This window comes from Podarcis melisellensis (genome assembly GCF_964234715.1).
Source record: "Podarcis melisellensis genome assembly, chromosome: 1".
NCBI classification, from domain to species: domain Eukaryota; kingdom Metazoa; phylum Chordata; class Lepidosauria; order Squamata; family Lacertidae; genus Podarcis; species Podarcis melisellensis.
In genome coordinates, this window is record NC_138528.1 from 58,269,296 (window position 1) to 58,294,066 (window position 24,771).

The 24,771-nt window shown below is 42.8% G+C and overlaps 1 long non-coding RNA gene across 1 annotated transcript; it reads right to left on the reverse strand.

Moving 5' to 3' along the window:
• Positions 1-1,122: 1,122 nt before the first annotated feature.
• Positions 1,123-5,769, reverse strand: LOC309358987. The gene is made up of 4 exons (XR_014163685.1): positions 5,509-5,769; positions 3,658-3,742; positions 2,509-2,649; positions 1,123-1,762 (listed from the first exon to the last, which is right to left on the reverse strand). It is a non-coding gene; the product is annotated as an uncharacterized lncRNA (long non-coding RNA).
• Between the last annotated feature and the right edge of the window lie 19,002 nt (positions 5,770-24,771).

The following is a 24,771-nucleotide window of genomic DNA, read 5'->3' on the forward strand; positions in this document are numbered from 1 at the left end:
GTGGACATCTGTGGATGCATACTGGCAACATCTATCAAATATATAGGTGATAAAGCTCTGCGTGCAGAAAATCCCAGATCTTAGCACCGGCATATCAAAGGATCTTACAGCACAATCCTAACCATGTCTACTCAGAAAGGAGCCTTGTTGAATTCAATGTATCAGATTTCCAGAGATTGATATTTTAGTTTTAGTTAGCAGAACTGGGCAAGACCTTTGCCCTAAAGACTTGGGGAGCCATTGCAGGTCAGAATAAGCAGTCCTGGGCTGGATGGACCAATGGTTTAACTCAGACCAAGATCACTTCATTGGTATTGTACCACTTAGTCAACTTCTGAATCCCTGCAAATGAGGAAGGAAAAGAAGTATATACAGCAAGCCAAGCCATTTATTCACAGTCACTATTGAGGTTCATTTTAATTAAACAGTTTTCGAGTGGCATGTCTTCAAAGCCCAGATCCATTTAGAATGTTGAGATCTAAACAATCACTTCCAAACATGTCCATCTTGTTTTTTTAGAAGCAACTATTTACATCAGAGCTTCAGTGGGATGCTGATCTTCCTGATTCAAGTTGGTATGGGTGAGTCTTTGCATATAGGCAGCTGTTGTAGACTCAGGCAGCAGGTCAGCAACTTGTGCAACAGGAAGGAAGTCATCTCACTTTGTCAAGACAGTGGAATTGTCCAACTGGCTGCCTGGATTCAATAAGATTGCATTCAGCCTATCCAAATACTTAGGTAGCAAATGGCTACAGGTCTGTTCCAGCAACAACTTCATGAACACCAGTTGACTGGACTACTTTGCAATTCGCTGCTTATTATAATCTAGACCTATTTAAACAAATGGACCCTAAACTCAGTTGACCCTATGAAGAAAAGAATCATTAACTAGCCCCTTTGAAAAGTTTTGTTTTAAAAAAAGAGTGTCCTGTTCTATGACATTGTCCAGTAAGGCACCATTTGTTCATTGAAAATGCATATGAGCTCTTTCAAGAGTCCTTCCTCTTTTCAGGAAACCTACGGGACAGTTTGTAATCTAAATAAGCGCTGAAACAGGACCATAAAATGAATCGCGTTAATATAATTACAACCACTAAAATCATCAAAGGGCCTGATCCCATATTTAAGCTACAATAATGAGGCAACGGGGTAGGGGGGATACTAATCCTACTACTATCACTGCTCTGGGAGATCTAATTATATAATGTCGTATTCAGGGCTGTGTGGCGGATGGAGCCATTCCTGTAACATTCCAATCAAAGTGATCTCACTAGCATGTGAAGGAAGAGTCCAGCTGACAGATTTGGGACATGTACTATTTAGTCAAGAGGCCCCATGTACTATTCATAAAGAATTAACAACTCTTATATTGACAATGACATTATTGTCAGAAGATCTTTGGAAGGGGAAGAAGGGGGGGGAGCCTCCATAAACTCTCTCTCTCACACCCTGTGAAGTTAGACTCTCTCTCTCTCTCTCTCTCTCTCTCTCTCTCTCTCTCTCTCTCTCTCTCTCCAGCCTCTTTTTTCCCAATGCTGATGTAATCTCCAAACATCTCCAACAGCAGCTGCTTAGCGAAACTGGGCACCTTCTCCCTAGTCCTTTTCAGAAGCACACGCGGCACTTTCCAGTCCCCTCAAGACAATTGGGGCCTTTCTTTTGCCAATTAGCTATCACTTCAAGAGCCCCCGCGCTGTCCAACGGGCTCTTAAGAACAGTCTTTGCAGGAAACAACACTGGAGGGGCTTTTTCTTTTCCTTTCCTAGACAAATTAAAAAGGAAAAAGGAGGGAGGGAGAAGAAGGGGGAAAGCAAATCAGAGCACAGAAACTTCCCAAAATGCATTGCTCATCAATTAGTCCAGGGCCGCATGCAAAAGCACCCATGAGAGTCAATCTCATAGCGAGGAAGAAGGCGGCCGGTGGTGGTGGCGGTGGGGAGGGAAATGCTCACTTTCTCTTTGGGAGACTGTTTCGGTCAGTATGTTAAGCAGATGTGACAGAAAAGACTGTTTGTTATAGCAAAGCTCAGAGTTACAAAAACTGTACAAGAAAAGGAGTTCTTGGAAGGCTGGTCTTTGCTTCTCTGTGTTAGGGGCATTGTTATTTGTAGCAAAGTGAAATAGGAAAACGAAGCTTTGTGGGGCTTGATTTTGCTAACTATTGGTGGAGATAAATAGGAGGGGGACTTTGCAAAAGCCCTACTGTAGACCAGTGCAAATGAGACTCAGCTACTGTGCTTTCAAGAAAATAAAACAGGTTGGGTTCATGGGAAACTAGATATTGAGGCAGAGGCAGATTGAACCGTAGTTATTGCCTCAGTTGGTCTGCCATGGTAGGGTATGATACAGCTACTTGGCCCATTGAAGTTTCAATTCCTTGAAAGCAATGGAGCTGAGGGATATGACTTTGGTTTATTGTAGTACTTTACTCCAAACAAGGTACCTTTGGTCCCTGTCAGGACCAAAGGTTACTAGTTACCTAACTCTGATTTAGTATATATATAATACATCAGGGATGGAGAACCTCCAGAAGTTGCAGGAGTGCAATTGCTGTCAGCTTTGATCATTAGCCATGCTGACTGGAGACTCTACTCGCTGGGACTGATGGGAGTCCAATGGCTTACCTTGAGGGATACAGGTTTCTCATCCCTGCATTAAAACATATGGTTGGAGTAAATCTTTTCTTCACATATTGACCAAACTCACAAACTGAGGTCAAGTCGGCTGGGCCTGTTGTTTACACTGTCATTTTGACAGGTTCAGATATCATCAGCTAAAGACGGAGCATTTTAACTGGAGCCCCAAGCCATGAAACCTCCCAGGCCCGTGTAGAGCTTGTCTGAGGACCAGTACAGGGGTCTTGTTTTAATAAAGTTATAAACGCAAACAAAAAAGCAGAGGGTCTCTGATGGGACCCCCTGGCCAGCTTAGCCCTCCAAACCTGGGGCAAGTGTACCCAGCTGCCCGTCCTGTCCCATTCCCGCCTCCCGCACAGGCCTGGAGCTTCTCAAGAGGTAAGGAAAATTCATCTCCACTGCCCTTTCACATAGGTTGTAAATCCTCTCAGTTTCATCAAGGTTTCCAAAGAAGTTGTATTCATTTTGGTGTTTCGTTTCATATGCAATATGTACTGGTTTCAAATAATGTTTTGGTCTTGGCAATTTTGGGTGGTTGTAACTGCTTTGAGTTTAAGAAGCATGGGATCAAATTATAAATAAATCATATTTATTTACATATACAATTTTATTACGATAAAGTTTCAGAATGATGTAACATACAAGAAAAATACATACTACAATACATACTACAATTTTATGGAAGTACAATAATCTATAGCCACCAGTCCAGTACTAGTCACACTTTAGCAGTACTTAGAAAACTCATTTATAAAAGGTTCTAGTTCATCCTGTCCCAAAAGGAACTAGTTCAAGTTAAAGCTCGTACTTTTATAAAACAAACTAGTTTGGTTCAAGTTCATCCAAATGGACTTTTTAGTTTATGAAAGACTAATTCTTTGGAGGTGGGAAATCAGCATTCAGAATATGATAAACTGAAGTATAGGGTCCAAAAGTAAATCAGGGGCTACACACAAGTAATAAGAAGTCTAAAAGACAGAATTGTCTTTCCCCATAATTTTCTATCTTGGAAAAGGCTTACCTGTTTAACTTCTGCCTGCTACACAGCAGGCACAAGACAGCATTCACTTTGTTATTTTACCTGTACTTCACACTGCAAGCTTCCCCTGTTGGAAGAAAATGAATCTCTTCAGCAGAGAAGATACTGGAAATGCCTCATATTCCTTCTTTCTTTGCTTAGCAACAGTGATTTTGGTGACTGAGTGACCATAGCAACAGCAATACCTCCATATCTGCCTAATAAGACACATAATGTTGCCTCCATGATTTTTTTTCTAACTTTCAACTGACACTTTAAAAAATATATATAAAAGCTTCCAGGCCTCCTACTGGAGGCAAGGGGTGGAAAGGGGGAATGAAAATGAAGATTAACTAGAAACCATTCAAAGTTCCACCCCAAAATAACCTTAATTCACCTTTAACTCATCCAGCAATAATGGGAACTATTTTCAGGTGTAGTTCAGAGATTTTTGAACTAGTTTAGTGAACTTCATTAAACCAAACAGGTTTATTCCAACCGCTGCACTTTAGTCTATATCTAACCCAGAATGACGGTACTTAAGCTAACAGAGCTATGCAAACTTAATTCTGGGTTCGATTTAAGCCTCTGTTTTGTGTGGCTAGTGGCCCAGTTGAGGGGAAGGGGATCCCTAGATGAAATAAACACAACAAACACATTGTGCTTAATGGGGATCAGATGAGAATTGTATTAGTTCTCTATTTCTGTGTCAGGATAAATTCTTCTTATAACATATCAGTGTTGACCTCATTATTCACAATTATCCTGGGGGACGGATTATAACAGGCAGCGTTTTACAGTAATGGATCAAGTTACTTTTCGGGGGGGGGGTATATTCTATGGCTTTTGCACCACAGTCCCATGCATGTCTACTCAGAAGAAAATCTCATTTAAGTACAATGGATTTCCTCCCATGTGTATAGGGTTGCAACCTTAATGTCCAGCATTGACTTTTGCCTCACACCTCCCTCTTCTGGCATTGAAGATCCTTCCTCTGCTTCACCATAAGAAAGAAATATTCCCAATATACTATGGTAATTTTAGCTCCATGTATGAGATGGGAAATGCACACACTGGGAGATTCATGGGATGGGAAGCCCCATGCTGTACATCTTTGTCCAGATCCAGTAAGGCAGATCCGCGTGCACAGCTGATTTGAATGTGTATCTTCATCTGGATGGACTGTGAACATTATTATGCTTATCCTATCAAACTGGCTGAGTGCATCTTTTGATGCAAATGGGGCTGCATGTCGCCCCCATTCCAGACCACCAGTTGTTATGTATAACTAGATCTCCTTGACTACAATGGGACTGTGGTCAATGTATGTCGTATACACCTCTGTGAAAAATGGTGATATACTCATAACTAATATATTGTCATAGTATCTTGATTATATGCTTTTTTAAAAAAAAAACCAGATTCAGTATTTTTGATCTTCATGACCTTGCAATCAGGAGGAAGATACTTGAACAACTAATCAGAAAAATAATAATTACATTTTAGGTGGCTTCCAATTTGCAAACAAAAATTACTGACATTCAATATCAACAGTAAACAAGGATTATGTTCGGTATCAACTGCAATGGGTTCTAGTCCGTAAATTTGTGTGTGTGTGTGTGTGTGTGTTACAAATTTATTTTCCTTCTTTGTATTGAAATATTTACATTCTGCCTTTCCGCCACATTTAAATTACCTTCAGGTTTGCTTACAGCTCATAAGAAAATGACAATTAAAACATCCTAACCATCACCACAAGCTAACCACTATAGGAAATAAATAACGTAAGAAGATAGTGAAAATTATATCTTAACACAAAATTAAAAGAATAAGGAAATAGGATACTTAACTTACTCTTATTAGTCACATATTCAGAGAGGGTGGAAAAGGCAGCAACACAAACCTAGCAAGGGCCTTTTGACTAATACAGAGGTCTCAAAGTTTTCTTTTAAAGATTTTTTAAATTAAAAAAAACCCAGAGATCGCCAGTGCTTATCCCTTAGCATCACAGGTTTCCTACATTTATCAGACTGGAAAGGTAAAGGCATCTCTTTTCAATGTATTTACCTAAGGTCCCACAATTCCCTGTACAATGAAGTGAAAACAATACAGCCTTTTAGAGGAGTCCTGTTAAAAGCCAAATCAAGGAGTTTTATCTTTAAAGGGCAAAATCTGAAATGTTGACAAAGTAAACAACTGTTTCAAGACCTTGTGATTATATGCATGCTCCAAGTTCTTTCAATGTTACATTGTGCCGAGAAGGACACAAACCACATGCCTCTTACTTACTCTTCGGCAACGAAAAATGTCACAAAAGTACTGAGAGAACAGGCAAGCATTGATAGAAACTAGAGAAGAAACTATGCAAGAGTAGCTTCCCCCTCAACCTCAGATTAAAAAAAGAGAGTTCATTTTAATATCGTCCTTGCATTTTAATCAAATTTGCATCATATTGTGTGGGATGCTGATCAAACCTGTGACATCAATTCTGAGCTGGTGTGGTGACAAGGACTGTTCAATTGCTTCAGGAGTGCATCAGCCTTCATTCCATTTATTTCTGTGAAGGAAGGGAATGCTGTCAAGATGGCTGGGATTAAAGTCCCCCAGTGAGGGAGGCTGAGGACTGAGAGGTGGTCCCAGGATGTAGCAAAGCTAAGGGATAGGAAACCTAGAATTAAGGAGGTTGAAGGGAGATTACAGAGCAGGCAAAGGACTTAGAGGGACATGAAGGAATAGTAGCTTGCTTGAGAGAAAAGACAGCAGGGACTGGAAATGAAAAATGGGACTAATCATAGAAGGAGTCACAGCATTCAGTTTCAAAGCATTTAAGGTTGAGGGAGCTATATGCTTTGATGGGAAAAGAAAGGCATACTAGGAAGGCTGGTCAAGATATAGAGTGACTAATTGCTACATCCAGACTATGCCAAGGGATTCTTCTTGTTGTGGGTTGGCCAGTATAACTGTCAAAAAGCAGGGGGGCGGGGAGGCAAATATTATTTGAACTAATCAGCCAATTATCTCACAGTAGACGTCTAGCACTTACTTGACTATGGAATAAAACATTTTAATAGAATGCCCAGGTGCCATGTACTAGAATTCCAAAAACTAATTTGGAACCAGTTCTGAGTTTGAAGAGGTATTTTACTAGGCCTCAGACCCAGAGTTGGTTTTCAACATGACAGGCACCAGAAGGTAGTCCACCTGGCTGTTGGCCCATAAAGGTAGGAGCGGTGACAGAGAAGAGGAGACCTCAGATGCAGCTCTTTGCCCTCATACCTACAGGGTGAAAGGGGGAGTATTGAAAGGGGGAGGAGGAAGGGGAAACAATTTTGGGAAGGGAACAATTTGGGAGTCAAAATGGGAAAGGGTTGCATTCTTCAGTAGCTGCAACTTCCAAAACCAATGCAAGGGGAGCCCCACATAGATCACATTGCAATGATCCACGTTACAAGGTGACCTGGACATGGGGCACTGTAGCAAAGTTATCTCTATCCAGCAACAGTCAGAGCTGGCATACCAGCCAAAGCCGATAAAAACCAATCCAGTGGCAATGATAGATGAAGGCATACTCCCAGCCTATATACCTGTTTCTTCAGAGGAGTGCAGCCCCATCCAGTGTGGGAGATTAAAGTCAAATCCAACAATGCATTTTCTTGCTTTTTAGTATGTTTTGGTGCTGATGACCACAGAGCTGTATTGCTGTTGGCAGAGACTCAGGCCATAGAAATGTAATTGATAGAGAGGGTTCTATGTGATATCATTTCCCCATGTCTCTTGAGTAGGAAGAATCAAATAAGTATTTCCTCTCTCTCTCTCTCTCTCTCTCTCTCTCTCTCTCTCTCTCTCTCTCTCTCTTTCTCTCTCCGACCAGAAATGGGGACAGCCATGCCCTCTGCTTGGTCCATCTCAGGCTCATGCCTGAGACTGTTTTGACTGTAAAGTAGATTTCAATTGATCCAAAATACAGCCGCCAAATTACTGGCTGGAGCTCCATTTAGATCACATCTAACCCCCGTTTTAAAACAGTTGCATTTGTTGATAGTTCATTTCCAAGCCCAGTTCAAGGTATTTAAAGTCCTAAATACATGAAAGACAACCTATTGGGAGTTGAAATCAGTCGTGTTGGTAGTTCCACCACCCTCAGAAGTTTGCGGGTGGGGTGGGAGAGGCTGTTATCTGTGACAACCCCAAAGTTGTGAAACACCTCCCCTGTATATTTTCAGGACCTACCCTATTTCTTGTAATTGTTTTTTTCTGTAATTGTAAGTTTTTAAAAACTGCTTTTAATGTTGTGGTTTAAATTGTTGTAACCTGCCCTGGGACCTTAGTGTGAAGGTTGGGGGTAATAATAATAATAATAATAACAATAATATCCTTTAGGGAATTAATGCACCACCCATTTCTGATCTTTTATTTAGTATTAATGGTCTATCTAGATTATGTTTACGATCTCTTTGAACATGGAAAGGAGGGCAGAGAGGAAGGAAAGAAAGTCCATTTCAGCAAGCTCCACTGAAAACTGATATGTAACTTTGTTCTGGCTGATCAAGCTGTTAACCAGGAATGCTGTCAGGAAGCAGGAAGCATGTTCTGTTGCGTTTTTTGGAAAAACAGTATACCTGAATGATTTTTCCTCATTCCCTTTGAGAACATACAAAATCAGTCAAGGAGGTGAAAAGTAACTGTATCGCCTTACAGACAAAAGCAACTTTCTGATTGCAGCTATTTCAGATACTTGGCAGTCGAAAGAAAGAAAGAAAGAAAGAAAGAAAGAAAGAAAGAAAGAAAGAAAGAAAGAAAGAAAGAAAGAAAGAAATCATACTGCATTCACAGGTTTACAATGTGACAAACACACTTTTGTAAAAATTAAGAAGGAAAGGTTTGTACTAGCCATAGCTTATGAATAAGACTACCTTAAACTGATTAGAAGTCTGAAGAGAAGCGTTTACAGCAGGATGATGTATTTGGATTGTAAAGAGGCCAAAATAAGCATTTTGAAAATAATCTCTGACTATGGGACATTTTATTTTTCATAAGAAGGAAAGAGCTGTTGCTGCAAGAGGAAGAAAAGAATTACTCTTTTATTTAAGCATTTTCTTTTCTTTTCTTTAAAAAAGACAATTTTGTAAAGGAAGGAAGTGATCATCAGGCCACAATCTTAACAAAAAAATGCCCGCATGTTGAAACACCATACAAAACAAGGATTCTACAGAGAAAATGAGGAGATGACCTAATGATTCAGAGAGACAGAGAAAACACTGATCAAAGATATAACCAGCTCTCTACAGTTCCTCCTCACTCTTTTTTAAGTGAGAGAAGTGAAGCAAGATTCAAGAGAAGGTATTATGGGAGGAGGATAGGATGTGATCACACAGATCCAGTTACAAATACCCCACTCCTCCCTTAATTCAGTCTTTAGTATTGACAAGTTTAATATTATTGTGACAAGCCAATAAATAAATAAATGAAAGAAGACAATGCTGAAATTCTTAGTGTGTGTGTGTGTGCGTGCACACGCGCGCGCACACACACACACACACACACACAATACCTGAAGGATATCCATTCTAGAGAAGCACAAAAATTCATCCACTTAACATTCCTCTCTCTAGGGTTAAATATATTATGCACATTGCATGAATTTCACACTGCAAAAGAACAAGAGTCTCCTTATATTGCTTTCTATTACATGTCTAATTTTGAAACCAAACAGCCACATTCAACATTTTCTTTCACTTAATTATCAGAGCATTGCCCATAGCCGATTAGGTATTTAGGTCCAACTCTTCTGAAGATTCATTAGGGAAGACTTGCCTGTGGGGAGAATGAAATCATTTCCTTCCCCTTCCTCTCTTATCTCCCTTGTGCATATGTCTAGATTGTAAGCCCCTTGGGGCAGGGAGCAGTCTTTTACTCATGGAAAAGTGCCAGGTCATGTACATGGGGCTATATAAGTAATAAATAATGACAATATGAAGGAAGTGAGGCTTGGCTACAACAGTAGTCAGGACTGTCAATGACCAAACCTCTGGATGACCCAGCAAGTATCCAGCCTGATGTTTTAAGAAGCTGGTAACAGAGGTGGCCAAAAATAAAGTTACTGCAGCATAGGTAAAGGTAAGCCTTTTTACCATTTACCTTGGAGTAAGAGCCACTGAAATCAATGGGACTTGTTTCTAAGTCAATGTGCATAGGGTTGTGTTGTAATATGTCTCCTTGGAAGCAAACCCCATTGTGTTCAATGGGACTTACTCACAGGTAGGCGTGAACAGAATTGCAGCCTATTGGCAAAAACGGGATAAAGCTTTGAGGACTGTAGATGTATCCTGATGGCCCAGCAGCCCACAACCATGGTGTATTAGGTACCATAAGTTGTAGCATCACAACTCACTGCTTTCCAGAAACACCTAGTTCTACTCTGAGGGCACTTGCAGCACAATCCTAACCATGTCATAAGTAGAACCCATTGAATCCTGTAGGGCTTATTCATAGAATCATAGAATTGTAGAAGGGACACCAAGGGTCATCTAGTCCAACCCCTTGCAATGCAGGAATCTCAGCTACAGCATGCATGACAGATGACCAAATTCCAGGTAACTGGGATTGGGATTGCCACATAATTCTCACTGAGTTCAGTACAGAATGCTCACAACAACAAATTTTGGTTGAACTAGAAAGAGAGGGGCAGTAATACAGTAATTAAAACTGCTTACAGCCTTAAGCAGGATGCAGGTGGCGCTGTGGGTTAAACCACACAGCCTAGGGCTTGCCGATCAGAAGGACGGCGGTTCGAATCCCCGCAACAGGGTGAGCTCCTGTTGCTCGGTCCCTGCTCCTGCCAACCTAGCAGTTCGAAAGCACGTCAAAGTGCAAGTAGATAAATAGGTACCGCTCCGGTGGGAAGGTAAACGGCGTTTCCATGCGCTGCTGTGGTTTGCCAGAAGCAGCTTAGTCATGCTGGCCACATGACCCGGATGCTGTACACCGGCTCCCTCGGCCAATAAAGCAAGATGAGCGCCGCAACCCCAGAGTCATCCGTGACTGGACCTAACGGTCAGGGGTACCTTTACCTTTACAGCCTTAAGCATGCATAATGTTGTAATACCACACGTCTAAACAGTCAGACGAATGCTCATGAAAGTGACAAACACTATGAAGAAAGAACTCTTCATGTTTGAAGCACTATAACACAGTGTGATTCTTGAGAGTCTCCCTCTACCCTGAAAGAAAGAGCAAACAGAGTGGCCGAACCTCCAGCATCCTAGAAAGAACATAAAGCCACAAATGTAATCAGCACTATATTGAGAAATTAGGTCCTCTGCATGTTTTGAGTTTTGTTCTGTATCAGCAATAAAATAGGCAAGGCTTATTGCATAATTTTCAATGAATTTTTTAAACAGACTTTAGAAATGGGTACTGTATAATTTACATTGTTTCTGTTACTAAATGTGGGGCCCTTCCTTTGCAATTGGTCATTTTACAGATTTTACCCAGAATATATTCCATGGGTTGGGTTTAGTCTAAGGTAGTCACGCGTTAGTCCCATGTGGATCACTGGATCCAGTTAGTAATGTTGAAGTGCAGACCCATTGCTTTTAATGGAACCCCAATGTGACTAGTCTGGACCCAACCCCAATGAATGCAATTTGGATTGTTTATGTTTTGCAAATCTATGATTAGAACCAGAGAAACAGTGTGATATAGTGGTTAGAGTGTTGGACTAGGAGCTGAGAGACCAGGGTTCAAATCCCTACTTGGCCATGAAGCTCACCCTGGGCCAGTCATGGTCTTTCAGCCCAACCTACCTGATGAGGTTGCTGTGGGGATTAAATAAGGAGGCGGAGAACCCCATACATCTCCTTTTATTCCTCCTGAAGAGCCTGCTGGATCAGGCCAATGGCGCATTTAGTCCAGCATTCTGCTATCCCAGTGGCCAAACAGGTGCCTGTGGGAAACCAGGGAGCAGAATTCAAGCACAATAGCACTCTCCTCTCCTGTCGCTTCCAGCAACTGCTATTCAGAAGCTTGACTGACTTTGACTGGGGAGCAGTGGCGTAGCGTGGGTTGTCAGCACCCGGGGCAAGGCTAGTAATTTGCGCCCCCTAACCCGTGGATTTGTGCCCCCTAACCTTAACCCCCAGATGTTGCGCCTGGTGCGGCCGGCCCCCCCTGCACCCCCCACGCTACGCCACTGCTGGGGAGGTAGATAGAGCACAGCCACTGTGGCTAGCAGCTGTTGGAAGCCATCTAAATCCATTCAACTGCCTCCTGTGGGTGCAAGTTTCATAATTTAACTACGTGCTACATGGAGAAGTATTGTCTTTTATCTCTCCTGAATCTTCAAACATTCAGCTTCATTGGATTTCCATGAGTTCTGTGTTATGTGAGAGAGAAACTTTCCTGCATCCTAGTAGCCCGCCCTGTGGAACACCCTCCCACTAGATGTCAAAGGAAAAAACAACTACCAGACTTTTAGGAGACATCTGAAGGCAGCCCTGTTTAGGGAAGCTTTTAATATCTGAAGGACTATTGTATTTTAATATTTTGTTGGAAGCTGCGCCAGAGTGGCTGGGGAAACCCAGCCAGATGGGTGGGGTAATATTATTATTATTATTATTATTATTATTATTATTATTATTATTATTACTATTATTATGCATATAACTGCGATAAAGATATAAGGTTACCTTAATTGTTAAGCCTATTCGGAAAAGGGGGGTGTTCCAGGTTTCAAGCTTTTAAAGTGAGGTTTCATGAGCCTTTTTGCTGCATCACTAGACACAAGAAAGAAGCATTTCAGTTAAATGCGTTAAACTTTGTATGAAAAATGGCGTTGGCAAAAATAGAACTCCACAGCTCCACACCATCTGATGTCACAGGGTTATAATGTATATACAACGCATATAAAACACTTTTTCTTTACCAACCTAGCTGAGTCCCTAGTGGTACAACCCAGACAAACTGGGGTTTGAATATGGGAAATCAGGTTCGGCTTCAAATAATTATGCACCTATATGTTTACTGATCTCGGGCAGCCAAACCTACCTCATAGGGTTGTTGTGACAGGGAACTGCCTCTGTCAGCAAAAATGGAAGGAGAAAGGGATGCAGATGGGTGTTTTTGATGCTATGGTGTCTATACACAACAACAATCCCCTTCCATCTTCATGTGGGGATGTGGCCATCACGTGAAAAGGACCACCACATTTTAAAGAGTCAAAAGTGACTGTTGCTGAGTAAAACTTCCTTAAAAATTAACACGCTGACTTCCCTACATCGGATGAAAAGAAATGTGTGAATCAGATACAAGTCACTTAAATTACGAACGATGCAGCCTGTTAATCAACTCGGACATGTGGTCCGATTAATGTTTGTGCCAGTTTCCTGTAGGGATGTCTTGCTGTTAGTTATTGCATCTGTCAGTACAGCTTATCTTCATCCTTGGCCCAAAAACTCCATAAAGTCCAGAGAACAGCAGCCTTCCTTGAGGGAAATGAAAAGACAATCACATAATTAACTTATATGGGTAAAATATGAAATAGGCAGAGGGAATCCTTTAGGAATGTTTATTTCCTTCCCTTGGAAGAGCGAGAAATTTGCTTCTACTACGTGCAAGCTGTGAGGAAGGGGCAGGGAGGTGGGGGGCGGGGAGGGGGATTAAAAAAAGAGAGAAGAATTTGGACTTCTCCAAGTTGTGGATCACAGCCCTGAGTTAGCAGCGAGTCTAAACAAGGCCGACGTTAGCATTCAGAGCACACGTTGCCGCAGAGTATGGGAAAAGGACAGAACAGCCCAAAGAGCTGGCGCCACTAACTGACGAGCAGAGCGCAAGTGATCAAGATTTACTGCAAGAGAGGAGGAAACAGTCCGCTGGCCCGATTAGAGCTGTGAATACCGAGTTGTTCAGGGAGGATTTTGCAGCTGACTGATCACAGGCTGGCGGAGCAGGCCTCGGACAACAGCTGCAAGGCTTGCTGGGCTGCGAAAACAAAGAGCGCCTAGCACAGCGCAAAGAAAGAGCTGACAGGTTGTTGTTAGCAGTGGCAAATGTGTGAGGTATGGCGCTGTGTGTGAGACACGGTGGGTTGCTGTAAAGGAAGGAAGGAAGGAAGGAAGGAAGGAAGGAAGGAAGGAAGGAAGGAAGGAAGGAAGGAAGGAAGGAAGGAAGGAAGGAAGGAAGGAAGGGGAAAACAGAGAGCAGGCAGACCTCAGGGAACAGGGACAGGAAGCAGAAGAAGGCAGGGAAAGGGAGAGAAGGTCAAACATGTTCCTAAAATCAGGCCAATGTTTATATGGGGGGCAATTGCAAGGCCCATTTGCTGCTGCTGCTGAGATGACTTAGCCCATCATCGTCTCATTGATAAGAAAAAAATCCAGTGGCACCCACTGCACAAGTATCTACTTAGTCATTTAAAGAGACCAATTACAGCCCATTTGAATTAAGGCACAGTTTTTCTCCTTTGGCAAGCAGAACAGTAGGGGCCTAGTTGCAGGCAGCTTTCCATCTTCATTGCTGAGGGCAGAAGAATGAACTAACCTGTGGAAGTACTGCTCTTGTGGCTGATTGCTTTTAGGGGGTTGTTCTCCAGCCTAAGCCTGGTCCCACTTCTCCAGCATTAAAAGTGAGCTCTCCCTCCTCTCTCCCTCCCTCCCTCTCTTTTAGGTGTTTACACACACACACACACAGTTTTTCCTGCAGACCAACAGATAATGCGCTAGGAAAAGCTTCATCTGCTTAATTGCTTCATGTAGCCTGCTTTAGTTTTTCTTTTTAAGTTGAACAGTTTAAGTTGAACTCCCTCCACACAGTTACTTACTTTAGCTACTTGAATTGCATCCCACAACAGACAGTCCTGAAGCAATTTGCAAAAACAACATACGACAACGGTAGAAAATATATAGGCATGTTCAAATCAGCATTGTATCCAACCAAGTCTTGTTCATGAAGTTGCACAATGGAACTTCCCCTCTCTATCCACAGACACACAAACCTATTCTGGGGGTTCCTCAACCCTCTGGAGCAGGTGGGGGGCACAAGGAGACGAGAGAGGGGGCTGCCATTGCATCCTGGAACAAACAGGATGACTTCATTAGATACAACCCATAATCAGAGTAAAAACAACCAAGCATTGGTGCTGCCCAAATGCCCGAGAAAACAAAAAAAAGTGTTTGCCTAGTGTCAAAACTCTGACAAAGTTGGCATCAGGTGGTCTTCCCTGGGGAGAGCCTTCCATAGAAAAGGCCTGCTCTCTCTCTCAACCTCCCTCAGAGGTGACATGCAGAGAAGAGTTTCAAATGATGACATTGAGGTCCCTGTTTAGACAAAACACAACCACAGTGTTCTTGAAATGATAGAAATGACACGTTTAAATGAAGGTTGTGGCCTTTGTGCACTGCTCACTCAGTGGCTTTGCATGTTACACCTAAGTATGAATCATTTTGGCTAAACTGTGTCGCCCATCTCTTCTGCCTCCGGCGTAACATCCAGAGAGGGTCCCTGAACATTTGACACCAAGGCAAGAAAACCATGAGCTACCTAAGCCTTTGAAACTGATGCAGAACACTGCGAGAGAGCTATCCTAGGCATGTGAAAAGCTGATGTGTAGAAGTGCACCTCAGTGTTCAGTGTCATGTTGTAATATAGCCAAGCTGAAAAGACATTCTCGTGTCTTTCTGACTTCTTTCAACATGTTGTGGTGAGGAGCACGGATGGATAAGGGTCAAAGAAGCCTGTGTTAAGATTGCAGGGCAGTGATTTGGGAGGTGAGCAAGGGCTAGGATATGGGGAAGGAGGATGAAGCTAGAGTTCTTCATCACTTGACCATTCCATCTATCTATCTATGAGAATGAATAAGGGCTTGATTGTCTGGACTGCAACATGAAGTTTCCTATTTACTTCTCTATCTGATGACAAAGAAAACAGCTTCTAAAAAGTGACAGCCTCCTGTTGGGATGTAAATAAGAGATATTATGATGCAGTGGAATAACAAAATCCAGCTCTCCTCCATGAAGGATTGTTTTAATTCAGAAATATCAGCATTATGCCACTTAAGCAATAAACAGCAATCATTTCATGGGGTATGTTGCTTACCAAATAATGGAACTAGATTGATCAACCAGTTCAGCTTAGATAAAAGCTGTACTTTCTTTTTTCCAAGTTGCTGAAGGTTTTTTTAATGAATAATTCTAAAATAAGGGGAGTTTCAGACAAGAAACATCACGAGGCTTCTAAACACATCGCTGTCTATGTTCTCCCAAAATGTCAAAAATTCCAATGTGCAGATTACTCCATCTAGGGGCAGAAATTTCATCTTCTTCCCCCTTCCCACCCCAAGCCTTGCTTTGAGTTGTGGCACAGTTTTAGGAAGCCAGACGAGACATCTCTAGGCTCACAATTTTCCTTAATATCAGCTAAGTTAAGGCAATATACAGTGTTACATTCCACCCCCAGCACTATGCTTTCTGTGCATAAACTTGCTCTTCTTCGGTTCACACGAACACCTAACCATGGATATGTTTCATTCATGTTAATTTTTCCAGTAGTGAATATCCATGCCTGGTACCTATGCTGCATCCTTCTCAGAAATTCACCCAGCTGTTTTTCTTAAAAGATTTTTCCATCTCAGTTTTTATGTCTCCTTTTTTTATTTGGTCATCTTTACAAAAAAAAATAAATCTGTATGGCAATGTTGTTTTTTTCATTCATTCCATTTGTAAAATGCCCTGTAAACTGTTGTTGAAGAGCAATATAGAACTAAATAAATCTGAAAACTTTTTTTAAAATGATGTACTACTTTGTGGGGGGGGGTGAGGGGTTGGAATCCATGTTGTCATATGCTAAAAGAAAACCAACAATTGCACTTGACTGTCATCCCAAGCTGCTTTCCCAGAGACAACTGAGGGTTGGAGGGAGGGAAAGAGAAACGCAGGAAGACATCTGAAGAAATGATGCCTCTATCATGCCAACTTCAGGTGGCACAGTTCAGGTTGGGAGACGTTCGCAACCCCCTGTCTTTTGAGCCAACCACAACTTCAGTACCTTGGGCATAATTCCATGACATAATCATCTGCATATAATATTGGCATCTCATTTTCTCCCTTTTGAGGAGGCAAATAGGCCAACGGCATTAAAGCCTCTCTCTCTCTTGTTATTTTTCTTCTTCTTTTTTTAAAAAAGCTTGCCATGTTTGCATTGCTGGACCATGGCAGTGTGGAAGCCGGTTAATTCCTCATGCAAGCAGTAAGATCACAGCTTTCCGGCATACTGTATTTTGGTCCTTTGTCTCTCGCATCTGCCAGCATAGTCAAGTGGATTCAGAAGCGGCATTATAATATTCTGGAAGGTAACCAAATGACTTCTTTTAAAAATGCCCCTCTTCTCCATCCTCCTCCGAGGAGTCGGGCGTCGCGCACAGCTTATTTTCTGCCTACTCTGCCATTTCAACTGCAAAAACTTTTTTTTTTACACAAAACGCAAAAGGCTCCAGAGACCGTGTTAATTTTTCAAATAGCAATCCAATTACTGAGCAAATTGGCACAGGTGCCTAGTTACATAGTGACTTGGCACTGGCTTCGTTCTCTCTCTCTCTCTCTCTCCTGGCAGTGATGAATGAGCTCGCCTTCGCCCTCCTCCTCTGTCTGCTCTTGCCTCGGAGCCAACATCAGTGACCACATAAGGAGAGTGCCTGGCAGCTGCAAGTCCTGGGTGCCAAGAGGCAGATTGTATTCGGTGGCAGCAGGATCAGGCACTGCGACTGGCTTCCTGGCTAGCCTTTTGTCAAGGCCCTCTCTCCCCCGAGCCTCTTTGCTGGCTCCAAAGTATAAAATGCCAGAGCGGGGCCAGTACGGAAGCAGAGGATTTGCTTTCCAAAAATGAGAGGGGTTTTAAGTTGGCACACACACACACACTTTTCAACAACTACTGGGCTCAGGGTGCATGACAGCAGTACCACCAAACACATCACTGTCCTTTGAGGCTAGAGTTGGGCAATCATTTTTGAGAGACCTGTGCACTGCCCACAGTGTCCGCACGTGTTTCTTTTGTCCTGTGGGTGCCTCTGGTCCAACAGATTATGTAGGCTTTTGAAACACTACAAAACCCTGCAAAACCTAATTAACCCGTGGTGAAATTGGGCTAAGTGTGCTCACCAAAAGCAGCCAGCATTCATTCAAACGGCTGTCAGCTCTCTGATTACCTGCCTCCAGCCTTTGCATCAGTCGCTCTCCACTTGCTTGGGGGTACATTTCTGGTTCCTGAAGGGTACAATACATTTCTGGTTCCTGAAGGGTACAATAGAACTGAGGTGATAGAAAGAGCAGCTGTCCTTCAGTAAGGAATGTGTTGGAGTGGAATTACCTGCGTTTCATAGAGTTGCCTGCATATACAGCATTGCATGTTTGAAGCTGCTCAAGTTGTGCCGAGTACTGGCCTTAGGCATGCAGCTCCCATTGAAGCACAGGAGAAGAGAGCAGGGAAATGGGATTTTAGGATTGTCAAGGGAGGGGAGGGACTTTCCAAGAATAAAACTGCCCGGGCCATCATGCGCATAATAAGGATCACACAGGTGACTTCATTTGCTTCTTCATTTATTCATTTATTCATTTACATACCATTTTCTTTAGCCAGAAAAATTCACAGAGCGACTTGCAAATCAATAAAAATATCACTCTCTCTGCTTCCGGGCTTACATTCTAAAAAGACATGATACCAAGGGATAAGGGGATGGGGGAAGAGGAAAACAAGCAAAATCAGGCACCAAATGTTTAACACTATGAAGTTGTTGCTGTTGTTTTTTAAATAACCACCTTGGATGGAAATGATCCACTGACATTTCACAAAGCAGGACTTGGTAGCTCCTAAAAAAAAAAATAGCCTAACAGACATATCTACACAGATATGCACTCTGTGACATCAAAATATATAAGATGTAATGTTAATTTTTAAGTCACTCTCATTTTTGGCTTAGAGATGTCTTTTGAGCCCGGCCTATAAAAAAAAAGAGGGGTGGACTGGGTCAGTCCTTTTTCAGAAACACGCTCCTGGCATACCTAGAAGCCACTGAAGAGAATCCTAGTCATCTGACTGGCTGCTCTCAGCTGTGGACGTCAATCTTGAAAACATCTGACTGGACTCTGAACTGCACATGCTAGGATATTAATGCACAAGTCACTTGCTTGGACTTTACCTGCAAATCCAGCTGTTACCAGCGGAATTTTGCATAAAGTTCTTGACCGATAAGGAGGTAGCTCACAAACAGGTGGGGGTGGGGAAAATTCTGATTGGAGCCATGGCAGCAGTAAAGGGTTAAAGTATCCCTCCCCACCACAACATCGTCTGAATCAGGCTCAATTCCTCCTTTTGCCAGCTATCTTTTCTTCTTCTTTTTTAATGAACAGTTCACAGTCCTTCCTTTCAGAATTTTTAGAATTTTTTTTGATAGGGTGCAATAGGACCTGTTGAAATCAATGGACTTAAAGCAGACATGATTGATATCAATGTATTTTGAATAGTGGATGGGTCTACTGTATTGCTTAGTGGGATACAATCCTCTTCATTGGTGGTTTTTCTATTTATTTCTTTATTTCTTACTTAAGGTGCATTCTAACTTCTACCCAGCTAAGAGTAATGAGGCCATTACTGCATTCGCAGCCCTACTGCTCACAACAGCTCTGGTGGAAGAATCACCGGGCCCAATCTGGACCCGATCACTGCCTCACATCTTGGGCTTGGTACCTTCACATGTTTTCTCTGGGTTTACATGTTCATGCTTAATGATATCTGTCAGGGTGGCGCAGTAACCAAGGCCAGATCGGGCATGGTGCTGTCATGCAATGGTTGTGAGACTGGCTCAGGATCCAGTGGATCCTGGTCTGTCTCGGCCTGCTTTCCCTTCACTCTCTCACAGAACTGTAGAGTTGAAAGGGACCCCAAGGGCCATTTAGTCTAACCCCCTGCCAAGCAGGAATCACAGCTTAAGAATCCCTGACAGGTGGCCATCCAACCTCTGTTTACAACCTCCACTGAAGGACAGTCTACCACCTTCTGAGGTCGTCTATTCCACTGTTGAACATCTCTTACCATCAGAAAGCTCTGTCTCGTGTTTAGTCAGAATCTCCTTGCTTGTGATTTGAATCTATTGGTTTGGGTCCTACCCTCTGGAGCATCGGAAAACAAGCTTCCTCCATCATACAGGTGACAGACCTTCCGATATCTAAACCTCATTTGGGGGGGCTTCCACTGGTTCCCACCGGTAAGAAACCTACTGCCAGCATAATGTAGTGGTTAAGAGCGGTGGACATGTAATCTGGGGAACCGCGTTCGCGTCTCGGCTCCTCCACATGCAGCTGCTGGGTGACCTTGGGCCAGTCACACTTCTCTGAAGTCTCTCAGCCTCACTCACCTCACAGAGTGTTTGTTGTGGGGAGGAAGGGAAAGGAGAATGTTAGCTGCTTTGAGACTCCTTAAGAGGAGTGAAAGGCGGGATATCAAGTCCAAGTTGTTGTTGTTGTTGTTGTTGTTGTTGTTGTTGTTGACTGCTGCTAAGCCAGGAAAGCTGAGTAGAAGGACACATTCTTTTAATCCAACCCCGACCCCAGCCCAGGATAACAAGGGTTTGGATTGCTCTGCCCCTCATTTATTTTAAGTGAGCTTTAAATGTTTTCTTTTAAACATCTCTGTAATGCCCATTAAGCATCTCTTTAATTATCACCCAAATTTGAGATTTGAAGTTATCTGGTGCTATTGTTGTTTCAGTTGGCAACTATAATTGTTCTGTTTAGGCAATGCAAACTAACTGAGTATGAGCACTGTGGTAGGTGATACCTATTTCAATGAATTTCATAAGCAATTTGTGTCCTGTTTTAGGCTAAATGGCTATGCTCATTGTCTACTCAACCAAATTAACTCGTGCACATGAAATTTTGGATAAAGAATTAAGACTGAAGTGCATGATATACTGAGCCATAAGATGGCCGACCTTTTTAAATGATGATCTGGATTCCTTTTTTATGTAAGGTAACTTTTACTTTTTATGATGTATTGTCCTCTAATTAGCTGGTACATGCAATATTTTGCCCCTTAGGTTATTTCAATCCTTAATTTTCAAATCAACTCAATCAATTGACTATATAAAGTTTAATAAAAATCTGGCAGCAGCATTCGTCTTTATCATTACATCTTGGGCTTGGTACCTTCACATGTTTTCTCTGGGTTTACACGTTCATGCTTAACGATATCTGTCAGAAACAATTTAATCAAGAATTTCTTTTCTCTTTGGGGATTGAATTGTTGCGAACAGGTATAATGAACAAACAAGTAACAAACATGAGAGCCTTGTAGAAATGCTTTGGAAGTTCTTGGTAGTCTTTTCCAATCTTGTGACAAACAGAAGAGTAGTGGATTACACAAGTAACTAAATTAGAGTTGACTCAAAATGGTAACAATCATTACAAAACCATTTCACTGACTATGAAATGGGTTATTCTAAATTACCTTTTTCATTGTTGGTGGTCAAATGGTGAAATTTATTTTTTTTAGAACAGGTGTGCTGAACCTCCAGCCCACAGGTCAGACTTGGCCTACCTGAGGGTTTAAAATGGCCCATGAGGCCATTTTACTGGTAGGAGGGCAGGGTTCAATTTGCACTTCAATCATCTTTGCAATCAGAGGCTCATTCCACTGCAGCCTCTCCTGCTGTCCCATCACACATCAGCATATGAATGCAGAATAAACTACAGGGCCTTTCAATATTGCAAACAGCTTTCCTAGAGGGGAGAAGCCACCGGAAGGTTTTTGTTTTTTTAAGGCTCGCTGTGATTCTGTGCATTTGCTGAGACAACATCTTCCAAAAGGTAGATAGTAGGACCCACTGGGAGCTGCCCAGGGTCCTGATTTGTCTGGTCAACATCCTGGTTTTCATCACAGCCTCGCTGCAGGTCTCTGAAGAACAGAATAGAGGCTAGAGAATTGCTGAGGGAGCAGGAGGCAGGCAGGCAGGCTGGTTCTTGCCTGCTCAGTTTCTAGCTCACAAACAAATATGGCAATGCCAAAACCCATGAGCTGCAATCCAGTTGTCATGGAAAATTTAGAGGCCACACCAGTCAGGAAATGAGATAAGAATTTTATTGTCTCCCTCCAAAAAGAACAGAACAGAAAACTCCTGACTACGCACAGATTCAACTAGATCTAGTGATCTCGTAATATCATGAATCACTTGGAACCTCCTGGCCATACAGATACAACTATCCTAGCACTAGCTTAATTTGAACCAGAGAGGATAGCTTTTGGAATCTCTTCTGAATGCCCCACAACAGGTGAATTCATTAAAGGTTGCGTCTGAAAGACCACCTCAGGTGTTCAGAAGGCAAAAGGGGTCCTCTTGGTAGTTCAACCACCCTAAGAAGTTTGAGGCAGTGGTCCAGAAGAGGGTAGTCTCTGTGGCAGCCTATAAACCGTGGAATTCCCATCCCACAGAGGTGTGTCTGGCAACTTCATTATGTAGCTTTAAGAACATAAGAACAGCCCTCCTGGGTCACACAAAGGGCCCATCTAATCCAGCATCCTCTTTTCACAGTGACCAACCAGCTGCCTCTGATTACTAGCAACTGGTATTCAGAGATATACTGCTGTAGAGGTAGAACATAGCCACCATCAGAGGCTAGTAGTCATTGATAGCCTTATTCTCCATGAATTTGTATAGTAGTAGTAGTAGTAGTAGTAATGTAGTAATAATAATAGTAATAGAATTCCTAGAGTTCCCTGAGAAGAAGGATTTACCATTAAACCATTCTTGCAATCGAAGCTCTGGGAGGGGAATAGGAGTCTCCTAATAACTCTCAGCACTCTTAAAAAACTACAGGTACCAGAATTCTTTGGAGGAAGCCACAACTGTTTAAAGCAGTATCATGCTTTAAAGGTATGGTGTGCATGTGGACTATATAAAAGGTAAAGGTAAAGGTACCCCTGCCCGTACGGGCCAGTCTTGACAGACTCTGGGGTTGTGCGCCCATCTCACTTAAGAGGCCAGGGGCCAGCGCTGTCCGAAGACACTTCCGGGTCACGTGGCCAGCGTGACATCGCTGCTCTGGCGAGCCAGAGCTGCACACGGAAACGCCGTTTACCTTCCTGCTGGTAAGCGGTCCCTATTTATCTACTTGCACCCGGAGGTGCTTTCGAACTGCTAGGTTGGCAGGCGCTAGGACTGAGCAGCGGGAGCGCACCCCACCGCAGGGATTCGAACCGCCAACCTTTCGATCGGCAAGTCCTAGGCGCTGAGGCTTTAACCCACAGCGCCATATACCTTCCCCCAAATAGTGGCAGCTAACAGGGTGCAAGTTATGAAGGGAATGTTAGGGGACTTTAATAAAATCCACAGCCCCCAACTCTTCACTCTCCCAAATTTTGGCTAAATCATGGTCTTCTTGTAGTCTTCTAAAACTAAAAGGGAGGTGGGCAGCACAAAACATAGGGGCCTTGTCCCCTCCCCAGCTCCCTGCAGTTCCAACGTTGGCTGTAAGCTGCGGAGGGGAAAGATTTGTTTATATTGTTCCTTTACAACAGCTTTGGTATAGTGACATAGATTAGGGAACATCGGAAGCTGCCTTCGTCCATCTAGCTCAGAATTGTCTACACTGACTGGAAGCAGCTGTCCTGGTTTTCAGGAAGTGGTCTCTCTCAGCCCTAACCTGCTGGTGCCAGGAACTGAACCCAGGATCTTCTGAGCTACAACCCCTCCTCTAGAAAAACAACAAGTGGGTGCGGTTAAAGCCTGCTCCTTCAGCCGTGCTGCTCTGATCACATTCAGTGCTCCCAAAGCCAGGAGAAGAATGAAAGACACCAGGAGACCCAGTCACTGATCGCCTCTGGAAAACGCAGATTGGCCCTCAGGTTTCACAGTGCAGTCATAGGTTTAGCGCCTCATCTGCTGTTTGTGAGGCCTAGGCCAGAGGCACATGAGCAGTTTACTGCAGTGGGGTGTCTCTCCCCAGCCCACAGCACAGCCACTGCAAATCCATTGCAAATGCCAACTTGCAAAATGCCTAACTTGGCGTTTTAAATTCCCCATGTAAATCATCATCTTGCTTGAGGAGACGCATTAAGGCAGCACGCTTGTTTTTCCATTCCTGCTAGCGTGTAAAAGCAGCCCTCTGCCAGGCAGCAGTCACATGGCTTCGAGGTGCTAAGCTGGCAGAGAGGTTCACCTGGTATTTGGCATCTCACCTTCTTGGCAACCAGCTCGGCAGTTGCGCTGACAGCCTGTGGATCTGTCAGGCAGTCAGATTCCCCTGATAGCCTATCAGACGCTGTGTCCTTGGGACACAGTTTTCACTGGAATTATCTTCCAAGGAAGAAAGGAGGCAAGGAAGAAGGTGATTGTTGCAAGAGCAGAGTGTCCCACAAATGTTTAAAATGTCAAAATATGTGTTCCATTCATTAACATTGCATTAGGAGAGCAAGCTCCATACCCCACCTTTAAAAGAAGGAAGGAAGGAAGGAAGGAAGGAAGGAAGGAAGGAAGGAAGGAAGGAAGGAAGGAAGGAAGGAAGGAAGAAAGAAAGAAAGAAAGAAAGAAAGAAAGAAAGAAAGAAAGAAAGAAAGAAAGAAAGAAAGAAAGAAAGAAAGAAAGAAAGAAAGAAAGAAAGAAAGAAAGAAAGAAGGAAGCCATCACTGAATTCATCCATAAATTCAGTCGATTCATCCTGATATAGGGAAAAGCCAAGGAGAGCAATAATCAGGTGGACTATTAGCTCTAGTCTAAGACATTCTTGTATTCTTGAAGAACATCTCAAGCTGTGTGACTCCTCAAACTAAAGCCAGCATGTTATTAAAGAAGGCAAGCAGTCCTGTCTTTTGCTTGCACAAAGAGCATTCTTTCATTCAGATGCTTTGGGGAAACTTGCTAAAAATTATATTTCCATGAGATCTTTTGAGTGGGCAAAACTGATAAGCATTTGTGCCTTTTTGATGTTACGGCATCTCTAGGAGAAATTCAGTGAAATGGTCCTTCCAATTCCTCTGTCTGCAAATAGAGTGGAAAATTTGGAGAAGCCATTTGCACAGAGCCCTAATGTGAGTGATACTGAGCTAGATGGACCAATCAGCATACGACAGATTCCCACT